Genomic DNA, 12196 nt, shown 5'->3' on the forward strand with positions numbered 1-12196 from the left:
TGGGAAAAAAGTCCCATCCAAGAGCTTTCCGTACAGGCCAGAATTTCTGAAGATCCAGGCACCATGAACCTTCCCCAATGATCCCACATTGATGTCGGTGAAACGACATTTGTGATCTACCCATGCCCATGAAATCATCAAGAAGTATATGTACTCAGAGGCCAGGCGGTCTGGGGCCATGATGGGGATGTGTATGCCATTTATGGCCCCAAAGCAGTTAGGAAACCCCATGGCAGCAAAACCATTCACTATTGCCTGTACATCTCCCTGGGTCACAGTCTTCCTGTGGAGATGCTGACAGGTTGCATGGGCCAGCTGCATCACCCTGGACCCCACTGTAAATCTGCCCACCGTGAACTGATTTTCCACCGACCAGTAACTGTCAGCTGTTCCACACTTCCACAGAGCAATTGCCACTTGTTTCTGAGCTGTTAAAGCCAGCATCATTCTCGTGTTGCTGCACTTCAGGGCAGGTACCAGCATATCACTAAGCTGCATAAAAGTGGACTTGCACATACGAAAGTTTTGCACCCACCGCTGGTTGTCCCATGACTCCAAACAATGTGGTTCCACCAGTGTGGTCTCACAAGTCCAAAACCACCACTCCACTGTCAGCAATGGATTCAGGGCAGCTAGCATTTGTGAGTTCTTGGAGGGCAGTTGAGAGATTTCCTCTCCAAAACCGTCATCATACTGAACCATAACTGTGCTTTTTAATAGAAAGCAAAATTGCATGACAGTCTGGGAAGTTGCCATAACGGTATGTGCAATGACATGAAGAATTTGGGCATCCATGCCTGTGTTAGCACTGTGCTGGATAAAATGTCACAAGAAATGACATGATCTCCAGTTCATTTTCACATGGTTACTTGGTGCTCTGGATTCTAGGACAGTGCTTTGCATTCTAGTATTCTGACATGAAACACCAACAAGCTTGTGGGGCTAAGGCACTATGGGATAGGTAACCATAGTGCATTGCTCACGCAGTCAAACTTGGATAAGGTAATGGGGATGTGGAAATGGTGGGTCGAATTTCCAAAAGCTCTGTGGACACTTATATTTGAATTCGTAAGAACAAGGTTAAAAACTGAATTTATTAAATGTTGAATTTATCTTGTAGTGTACATGCAGCCTCAGAGGAAATAGAAGGAACAGTAGTGACTTAGATCACAAAGTAGTAGGGTGACCATATACCCATAGGCTTAATATGGGACACCCTGGTGGGGGAAGCCCTGGCTAAAATGGGTCAGATGGTCACCCTAGTCAGGCAGTGGCTGCCCAATGGCTGCCCTCCTTGGTGGTGGGGTGCTCCCTGGCTGTGGAGGGCAGCTAGAATGCCTTGAGGGGCCGGGAACTGGCTGCAGCCCAATGGGTGATCTCCCTGTGCTGGTGCTCCTCTCAGCTCCCAGAATTGTGAGGAAGTGGGAAAATGGCAACCACAATGGGGAACCCAGAGACAGGCACAGCAGGAGTCAGGAAAGTGACCCAGAGCTGCTGTGCCTGGCTTCTGGCTGTGCCTGATTCCCTGCTCCCATGAGCGTCAGGGAGCCCAAAGCCAGCCTCAGCTGCACTTGTGCACCCAGCTCCAAGTAGCCATTCAAATATGGGGCAATTAGCCCCTTTGTTAAAATAAAATGGGATGCCAGGAAGGTGTCTCAAATACAAGCTGTCCCACCCAAAACAGGATGGATGATCACCTTACAATTAGCAATATGAACTTTTAAACTGGCACAGATACAACACACACATTCTGGCTATGTCTACACTGGAGTTTTGTAGACAAAACTCATAGAGCATCTACAAACAAAATGTAATTTGTTGACAGTTGTGTAGACTTTCCAGGGAGCCCTTTGGTTGACAGATCAGATCAAAAGATCTTTTATGTGTAAATGTGATCTGTGGACAGAATTTTTGTTGGAACATCCCTTCTTACAGTAACTTCTGTAGACAGATGCTTCTAGGCTATGTCTGTGTGGCATGCTGCTGCCCGCAGGCTCATGCAAATGAGGGCACTCAACAATGGAAATGAGGTGCTTATTTACAAACTGTGCATACTCTCACCTGATTGCTGTCCCAGCAGAGACTTCAGTCTCCACAAAACAAGCCATGTAGAAGGGGTTCTGCTGACCAACCCCCTACTTGTTGGCAGCCCTTTATCCCTCATTTTTGACAGGCATAAGGGGCTGTCCCAAGGAGGTTATGGTCAACAGAACTCCATATACACGACTTGTTTTATGGTGACTGAAACCTCTGCTTGGACAGCAATCAGGCGAAAGTATGCAAATGAGGTGCACCATTTATAAATAAGCACCTCATTTGCATTGTCAAGTGCCCTCATTTTCATGATCCTGCTGGCAGCAGCATGCCATGTAGACATAGACCTAGTGTAGACATAGCCTTTGAGTCTTATACTATCCTTTTCTTAGGTGCTCTACTTCAATGAGTTTGTTAATGAACTGGCAATTTTTGACATCCCACTACAGTTTCCTTTGTTCTTTTCTGTCTCAGGGACTTTTTAAATGGATGTTGTCTTAGATATTTGGAAGTGAAAATAAACGTTTGGCTTTGTTAAGTTAAACCACTGACAGGTTAATGTCATGTTCACCTAATGCAAGTCATTCATCAAAAGAACCACTGAATATTTCTCAGCACTCACCAAGCAGCTTGCCCAAAGCAAGGTCATATTAAGCCATTATATCACAGAATCACTGTACATGAACATGTTAGCTCTGTGGTGTGTCATTTTATGTTTATAGCAGCATTACTCCAAGTTTGATGTAAATTTTATGACTCAGAAGGTTATATCATTTAGGCAATTTGTCAAATCTCATCAACCACATCAATCAAACTACATTTTTTGATGGAAGAAAGCAATTTATGCATATAATAAGAAGACTATCTCACCCCCATTCCTCAAACGGATGTACACCCAAGCTGATTAAGCTATAGAAACAGTGCGTTTTACTGCGGTAAAACAATGACTATGGAATCCTACATGCCATTTTTATTATGTCATTTTTCAGAGTTAAGCCATATTTGAAGGGTACCTTAAGGTAGCCACACTCCAAAATAATATTACTTGACAATTGTGAATTGTTACTGCCCTGCCAACACACAGCCCTATTGGCAGTAACAGATGAATAATTTCTGTCACCCTTTGACAAGATTAAAATGCTGCCTTCTCTCAATGCATTTTCTAGGGCACAAGAAAAAAACAAACAAAAGAAATCCAAAAAATCAAGCAGTCCTGTAGCATCTTAAAAACTAACATTTATTTATTGGGTAATGAGCTTTCCTGGGTAAGACACGGGTAGGAAGGAGAGAGAGAGAAAGAGGGAGAGAGAGAGAGAGGCTATGTCTACACTAGCAAGTTTTTTTCAGAAAAAAGCTAGAGCTTTTTCGAAAAAATCCTGCTGAGCGTCTACACACAAACTCCGTTCTTTCTATATTAAATTGGAAGAACATGGTGATGTTTCTGGTGTCCCTCTTCTGCTCCCAGATGAGGAAGAGTGCCTTTTTCTGAAAGACTCTGTCAGAAAAAAAATGTATGTAGACACCCTGGGGACCCTTTTTTCAAAGGAGCAGTCTTCATGGCACCAGATTTTTCAATCCATGGTGTTTCCTGACCCACTCTTTCAAAAAAGCAGCCACGGTGTGGCCATTCTTTATTAAAAGAACATCTATTTTTCAATCCGCTTTTTTGTGTGTGGTCATGATCTTTCAAAAGAAGTTTCTTCAGAAGAAATCTTCTGAAAGAACTTTTTTTGAAGGACTGGTGTAGTGTAGATGTAGCGAAAGAAAGAAAGAAAGAAAGAACCCCCCGCAGTAAACTTTATAGTGTGAACACAGGGCCCTAGGACCAAAATTGGGCAAATGGGTAAAAGTCAGATATATGTAATACTGAACTGAAGAAACTGTCCACGTGAAATGAAAAGCATCTGATGACCCATGGTAAAACAACCAATTCAAATCAAGAAAACAATGTAAAAATATTATGACAGATCTGTATAGATATCCTTTCCCCCTTCTCTTTCTCTAGATCACTAGGTTGTACCCAGGCCTATTCACAAGTTTGTGTATCTTTCACTGCTGGGAGGTGATTTAGGTCCTAGTTCTAATACTTAGGCCCAGTCAACACTAAGGCTATGTCTACACTAGAGCGATCTGTTGACAGAAGTTTCTGTCAGAAGATATCTTTCGACAAAACTTGTTGACAGATTGTGTATGGACTGCCAAGTGGACTGCAAGAGCGATCTGCTCTGTTGACAGAGTGGCTGGACTGCCCATCCACTCTCTTGACAAAATGGCCAACTGGGAGCACAGCACACAGGAGTGCCCAGTGACCTGGAAGTCCTGTCTGTTGACAGAAGACCCTACAGAACATTGTGACTGGCTTTCTGTCAACAGAATCTGTTGACAGAGGTGTTCTGCCTAGGGGAGTGGCAGAATGTTGTTGACAGAAGTGCTGTGATCTGTCGATTCACTGTTGACAGCTCTGCAAACTTTAAGGGTTGTTAAAGTCAATTCTGGTACGCCTGCTTTTCACAAATAGCAATGTAAAATGTGACCTAGCATGATCTAATTTAGGGTAGTGCAGATGTAGCGCTGTGAAAGTTGATGTTCTTGGTCTCCTGGAGGTGTTCCACAGTGCCTCAATGTGACCACTCTGTCTAGCACTTTCACCTCTGCTGTTCTCAAGGTATGAAGACAAAGGCCCTGGGAAGTTTGAATTTCATTTCTGTTTGCGCCATGTTGTGAGCTGAGCAAGCAGCATACCTCAGCAGCACACCTGGCCCTGAATGCCCAGAGCACAGATGAGCTCCAGAGTGGGCTACGCAGAAAATCATGGACCTGATTTCTGTTGGGGGTGGAGGGAACCTGTGAGGGTAGAATTATGAAGCAGCAAAATAAATGCTAAGATCACACAGAGAATGGTGAAAAAAGGATTCACTAGGGATGCCAAGCAGTGTTACATGAACATAAAGGAGGTCAGGCAGGCATACCAGAAGACAAAGGAGGCAAACAGATGCTCTCAGTCATAGCTGCAAACATGCTGCTTATATGAGCACCTGTATGGGATTCTATGGATAGAACCAACCACAGTCTGAAAGCTGTCCATGGATAACTCCCAAGAGATTTTTCAGGGACTTCGGCAACAGATAGGAGGAGAATAGTCAGCAGGGAAATAGAGCAACCTGATCTCACCAACAGCCAGGAACTTTTTCAAATTGAGGAGCCAATCCTATCCTTCCAGGACATATTGCTGCCAGATTCTGATGACAAGGACTGTGCTTCTGGGGAGTTCACCTTTTAACTCAAGCTACATGTGGGTTAAGGCAGGTGGGCATGAGCTCTGGTGGTCACTCTGCCTACACAGCAGGAGCCCCTGGGAACAGCTTCTTAATGTGTCTGGAGCCAGAGAGGGAATCCTCCCTGCACATCTCCATAAAACTCACAATGTATCTTCCCAGCTTTGTGGGTGGGGGGGCGTTTTTTGTTACAGCAGATACAACTATTGCCCACTCCCTTGGCTCCTCCAGCTAGCACAGAGCTGAAGGTGAAAACATACTTGGAAAGGCCATGTTCCTTGAGCAAATGGAATCTGCCTGCATGGACAAGTGCAATTAGATGCACAGAGGAGAACAACACTAAAGGAGAGGAAGATGCAGCATGAGGAGAGACAAGTGGAGCATAAGGAAATGAGAATGTCCGGGAATGAGAAGCCTAGACTCAGGAGGAGCTACGGAGGCTGATGAGGCAGCAAACAGAGATGCTGACATGCCAGGAGAGAAAAATGGAGCACAGAGTGCCTCCCCCCACCCCCACAGCCTGTACTGAACCACATGGCTTCCTCTCAATGTTCCATACCCTCCTCTTCCAGCTGCCCTAGAATGCAGGGACAGGGGGAGAGTCAAGGCAAACCTTCCACTCAACTACCAGGGATGTCTCCCAGAAGAGGAGGCTATCACAATGATGGGAAGGTTGCTTTTGTTGAAGTCAATAAACTCTGAAACCTTTCCAAGAAATGGCCCAAACCAATTTCTACCACCATGCTCGCACTTGCCAAGCCTGTAGTTGAACTTCTCCTTTTACTGTGGTCCAGACTGCCTACATATGGCTTCACAAGGGGTATCCTGGGACTCCAAGGATAACTATTGACATTCCCATGTCTCCAGCAATCATAATAGCTATCCAAAGTGCATTGCTGTCAAAGGTACCCACCCTATGCGGAACACTCTCCATTGAACTCATGCGCGCAGTTGGGCTATGCCACTTCAACTTTACAGATTTGGGTGCTAAAAAAACAATGTTAATAAATTCAACCTAATCTTGTAGCATAGATGTGCCCTTATGTGCACGCTTAACTTTAAGTCTAAGAGTAGTTCTACCAACATTAAGCACACACATTCATATTTAGAAGATGTGGCCTTAGCACATCAGGCATTAATGAAATATAAAGGACTACTACTACAATTTTTGTACAGTATCAGAGGGGTAGCCGTGTTAGTCTGGATCTGTAACAGCAACAAAGGGTCCTGTGGCACCTTATAGACTAACAGAAAAGTTTTGAGCATGAGCTTTCGTGAGCACAGACTCACTTCATCAGATGCTGGTCTTGGAAATCTGCAGGGCCAGGTATAAATAAGCCAGAGCAAGGGTGGGGATAACAAAGTTAGCTCAGTCAGCAAGGGTGAGGCTTCCTACCAGCAGTTGATCTGGAGGTGTTTCTGCTAAATGAAATGTTCTAAACTTTTGTGAGCTAAAGCAAGGCTTGAAGAATGTGAAATATCCATACAAACAGTAGTTACCCAGTCATTCTTCACAGTGAACTTTTCATATATTTTTCTTGTGTGTGGTCAATTGCCTTGAAAAGTTGAGTAGTTGCTGCTAAATAAAATTAATAGTATGTTGTAGAATTTTAGACATGACATAAAAGAAGCAAATGCTGTACTGGCAGTAGTAAAGAATGGAGATAGAAGATGATCTTTCCAGGGAAAGTATTTTATTTAAAAGTACTGCCTGCATGACCACCTGTCCTTTGAGTTGACTAGCTCATTCTAAATAAAATTAGTTGTAAGCAGTGAAGGAAATTTTGAAACAAAGCGAAAAAGCAATGAATACAGTCTGATACTACAATAAATTTTGGAAAAGTATGATAGATTTTCTTGTGAAGGAGGTTTTATAGGTACTGTTGTTTATGACCAGTCACCCAATACAACTGATGAGAACAAATAAAAGAAAACTGAAAAAAGCAGCCAATGAACTGCCTCACAAAGATGACTAGCTGAAAAAATTCCTTCCTTGTGTGTACCTTGCAACCTTCCCTCCTTCCTCCTCTTCCCCACAACTTATAATTGAAACATAACTACTTCTGAGGGAATTATGCTTCAAAAATACAAACTTCTGCACCAAAAATCCAAAATTCTGTATTTATCATTTGTCAAATTAATGCAATACAGTCTTACAAGTTTCATCTATTTTGGTAATTTATTAAATGACCACACAGGAAAAAAAATACAACAACCATTCAGCATTTCTTAAACACATGAAAGCTAAGTAACAAATACTTGGAAAACAAAACCCTGCATTCCAGTTATAACTTTGAATTTTCATTTAAATTACATTATTTTATTTTGATGTTTGGTGTTTTGTGAAGTCTAATGTCATTTTAAATTGCTTGCATTTTCATACATGAAAGTCATACAGTTTTGCTACTCTGGCTAAGTCTACACTAGCAAGTTCTTTCAAAAGACTTTTTGAAAGAAGGGAACTCTTTCAAAGAGCCCATGGAGTATCTACACACAAAAATAAATTGAAAGAATGTGGTGTCCCTTTTGAAATCACTCTTCCTTTCCCGTTTCAGGAAGAGTGCCCCCTTTCAAAAGACTCTTTGGAAAAAAAATGTGAGTAGACACTCCACAGGGCCCTTCTTTTGAAAGAACAAGTCTTCATTTTTGATCCTTGACCTGTTCTTTCAAAAGAGTGGGAGCTCTGTGGACGCTCTCTTTCAAAAGAGCAGACTGCTCTTTTCAGCCGCTTTTTTGTGTGGCTGAGTCTACACTTGCGTTCCTCTTTCAAAAGAGACATGCAAATGAGGGAAAGTGAAAATGCAAATGAGGTGCACCTCATTTGCATATTCTCCTTTTGAAAGAAGAAAAGCAGTGTAGATGCAGCTTTTTTGAAAGTAAACCCCATCTTCAAAAGAACACTTCTTCCTTGTACACAATTCCCTCAGATCTGTCCCACGCAAGCTCATCACAGAATAAATCATTTTGTTAAGTCTTTAAAGTGCTACATTTCTGCTGTTTTGTTTTGTTGGAGTACAGACTAACATGGCTACCTCTCTGTTACTATAGAAATTTCTAGTTCAGGATGTCATTTACAATAAGGCCATGGCTACACTAGCCCTCACTTTTCGGAAGGGGCATGCTAACGAGTCACTTCGTCAGATGCTAATGAGGTTCTTCCATGAATATACAGTGCCTCCTTAGCATAAGGCAGCCACACGCATTTCCAAAGTGCTGCTTTCGAAACACACCCCACCCGTGTAGACAGGGGCCTTTCAAAAGGACCCCCAGACTTCAAAAGCCACTTCTTCCCAAAGTCAAATGGCCCCACTGTTGCAGCCTTCTCCCTCACTTCCCTCAGACATGCAGCTGTCTGACAGCCCTTCAGCTGGGGGAAGAGAGGGAAAAGGCTCTCAGCCTGGTTCCCTCCCCTGCGCTGGTGGGAATGTGAAACTGACCAGCCATGAGCTTATCAGTTTCCCAGTCCCGCAAGCCATGGGGAGACTGGAAGCAGCCTGCCCCTGGTTCCCAGCTCCTGCCACTTTGGGAGCCAGGAAACTGAAGAGCCCTGGTGATTCCTAGCTCCCCAACCCTTGCATAAAAATTTGAGATATGCAGGGGTTGCAGGAACAACCCCTGGGTAACTCCAGGGTTTACTGTATTAGTCCCCTCCCCTACCCACCCTGCAGACCTCACCCTTGGCCAGAATTTAACCCCCACTCCAAAGTCCCAAACTGTCCCCAGCCTTAACCCCACCCCAGCAGCCCCAAACTGACCCCTACCTTACATACAACCCCCTCCCCCCCCCGCATCCCTCAAAACCCTCTGAAACCACCACGCCCACTCATGCATCTGACGAAGCGGGTCTTTGCCCACAAAAGCTTATGCTCCAAAATATCTGTTAAACTCAACTGGTTTATATCAAGTTACAAGCACTTCGAATGAACTGGAGACTTTTGCATGTATTTTAATAGGAATGTAGTGTCGCTGTTATGAGTTTTCGCACCTACCAGCAGAAATTTGGGAACCAGCTCTGCTCGTAAAGTGAGGGATGAGTGTATTCTGCTGAGATAAAGGAGCCTTAAATTACTAAGACTGGGAAAAATTAACTAACAATGGAACATTAGGCCTCCATGGGAGTACATGGCAATAGGGAGGGAGAGGGATAAAGTGAGTCTCACTCACATGCACACGTATCCAGCCTTTCTCCTTCTCCTCCCTTGTGATGATCTGCTCCCTGCTGCGTGCTGCTTCCAGCAGACATTCCTGGGCTGCTGGGGAAGAGGTGTGAGCTCCCCACAGGTTTCTTGGCTCCCCTGTTTTTCTACAGGGAAGTTTAGAAATCGGTGAAAGGTATGAATTTTGCACCCCTCCACAGTACACAATTCCCCCAGAGCTACAGAAAATATATTGTAATCTATGTTAATTTATCTGGGGGGCAGAAATTGCTTTTGTTCTTGTGTGTTTGTACAGCATCTTACACAACATGGACTCAGTTAAAAATGGCGACTGCTTAGTATTATAATAATAGTAAAGAAGAATAGGCTTCAAAAATAGTGTAATGTAGTGGAAGGAGCTGAGAACTAGGAACAACAAGGAATGATTAAGTTCTAATGTTGAACAGAACACTAATTCCAGCTATAGTCTGACATTAACTCCATCTATAGCCTTAGGATATTTACTTATTCTCTCTGCAACGATACATATTTTGTAGGTACTGAATGTATTAGGTTTTTTTTCATTTTTTGAATATTTTTAAAATATATTTTTAGCCCTACGGTGAGTCGATATTAATTCTGAGGCCTAACAGCATGTTAGTTTCTATAGTTGGAAGGAAACTGATGTCATATCATCATGTCTGGTGTAATTTGATTACAGGATGCATATTCTTATTTATACCATGTACTAGTTTCTCTCATACCAAGAGACCCGCCCCCCGCCCCCCAATGCGCACAGTCAAATTGGCAGCCTCCAGTTCAGTTACCCTGTGCTGCTGGCACTATGGATAGCTGCCTGATAACAGTCTTTCCTATTGCTACTGAACCTTCCCTCTCTTGCGAGCTTTCACTTTTCAGTCAGGACCTGGAAAAGCAGCAACATATTCACATTGTCATATGCTTATTACTGCTCAGCCAAGTCATTATAATATAGATTAATATTTAGTAATTTTGGATTTTACTATTTATGGTAGCATAATCAACCCTGGCCTTAGCCTCTGTGAGGGCAAAGTTGAATGGATTAACAACAAGAATCAACAGATGTAATTAATTATCAAGTTTTATTAGCTGTTTTTCTAGTGATCTGTTTTGTGTTTCTGTATACATTATGACAGATATTTGGAATTTAGTGCAGTAATATATTATATCCAGGGGATTAGTACCAGGGGATTAGTACCAGGATTTTGCCTTTTTCTTCATTGCACAGTTTATTATTCATTGATGTCATTTGTGATAAGAAATGATGGCGAGGAGGTAGAACAGAGAAAGGATTCTATAGTTCCTGATAAATACGTGGAGGATGGGACAGGAGAAATGTTTGTGCTGGGGATGCTTCTTTTTGGACGGGGAATTTTAAACATGCACTCTATGAAGTTGTGGCTTCCCAGATGTCCTAGAATACCCTACATATAATTTGGTTTGAACAGATATCACTGATCCTTGATCCACGGACAGGATTTTGCTTTCTTTTTTTCTGTAACTGCCAAATTCATGCGCCTTTTTTCCCTCATTTCCACCAGTCTATTTCTTCTTTTCTGTGAACAATGAAGGATTTGATTACTGATATAGCAAATGTTATTGGAATGAGGTGCATCATTAAATTACCTTTGTGTGTTCTTCACTGTTTTTTTTTCTTTTTTCTTTAATTTTGTTTAAGATAGCATGCCCAGGCACATTGAAACTTTTATTATTATTTTTATCACTACATTGTAATAAGTTATTTATTCTAAGAAGATAAGAGTCTGACTGGAGTACATGACTGTACTTGTAGTTCTTTTCTCCATTGTGGATACTGAGATAGTGTTTCTAATTATCTTCAGTTTGGGCGTGAGGGGTTGGGTAAGCTAAGATTCAAAAAAAAGTACACACATACATCCATGCATGTACTGGTAATTCCCTTCTCCTTACCCTCACACCATCATACACTTCCATACACAACACTCTCCCCAACAGAACACTCTTCTACATATACAAATTGTTGTCTAAATATATAATTTGATCTTTGCTATTTGTACACATAGCAATTCTTTAGAATTTTTCGTCAAACAATCATATATTTCTGCAGCTTGTTACTGGTCTAACCTGTCATTAGCTGTATATTGCATTATATTCTGTGCTTTGGATTTGATCCACTACCACTGAGCCAAGAGAGGAATTGGCACATGATCAGCAATGATATCTACCGTCATTGACAAGTCTTGCCTTCATGCCATTCAAGTTTTATACAAAACCTGTCAGGCTTTTATTTGGCATGAATGGACTGGCAAATGTAGTGCCCGTCTTTAAAAAAGGGAAGACGGATGATCCAGGGAACTATAGGCTGGTCAGTCCTACATCAGTCCCTGGAAAAATCATGGAGGGGCTCCTCTAGCAAGTCATTTTGAGATATGTGGAAGAGGGGAAGTGATCAGGAATAGTCAGCATGGATTCATGAAGGGCAAATCATGCCTGACCAATCTGATTAGTTTCTATGATGAGATAACTGGCTCTGTGGATAGGGGAAAATCAATGGATGTGATTTATCTTGACTTCAGCAAAGCTTTTGATATGGTCTCCCACAATATTCTTGTCAGCAAGTTAAAAGAATCTGGATTGGATAAATGGATGGAAGATGGATAGAAAGCTGGCTAGAAGGTCGCGTCCAGAGGGTAGTGATCAACGGCTCGATGTCAGGATGGCGGTTGGTTTCTA

The 12196-nt window shown here is 42.5% G+C and overlaps 1 protein-coding gene across 8 annotated transcripts in view; it reads right to left on the reverse strand.

Moving 5' to 3' along the window:
• Positions 1–12196, reverse strand: part of EPHA6 (EPH receptor A6) — a 1072121-nt gene that overhangs the window by 664340 nt on the left and 395585 nt on the right. The gene's annotated exons all lie outside the window — the stretch shown is intronic.

The sequence above is a fragment of the Carettochelys insculpta genome, chromosome 1 (genome assembly GCF_033958435.1).
Source record: "Carettochelys insculpta isolate YL-2023 chromosome 1, ASM3395843v1, whole genome shotgun sequence".
Taxonomy (NCBI): Eukaryota; Metazoa; Chordata; order Testudines; family Carettochelyidae; genus Carettochelys; species Carettochelys insculpta.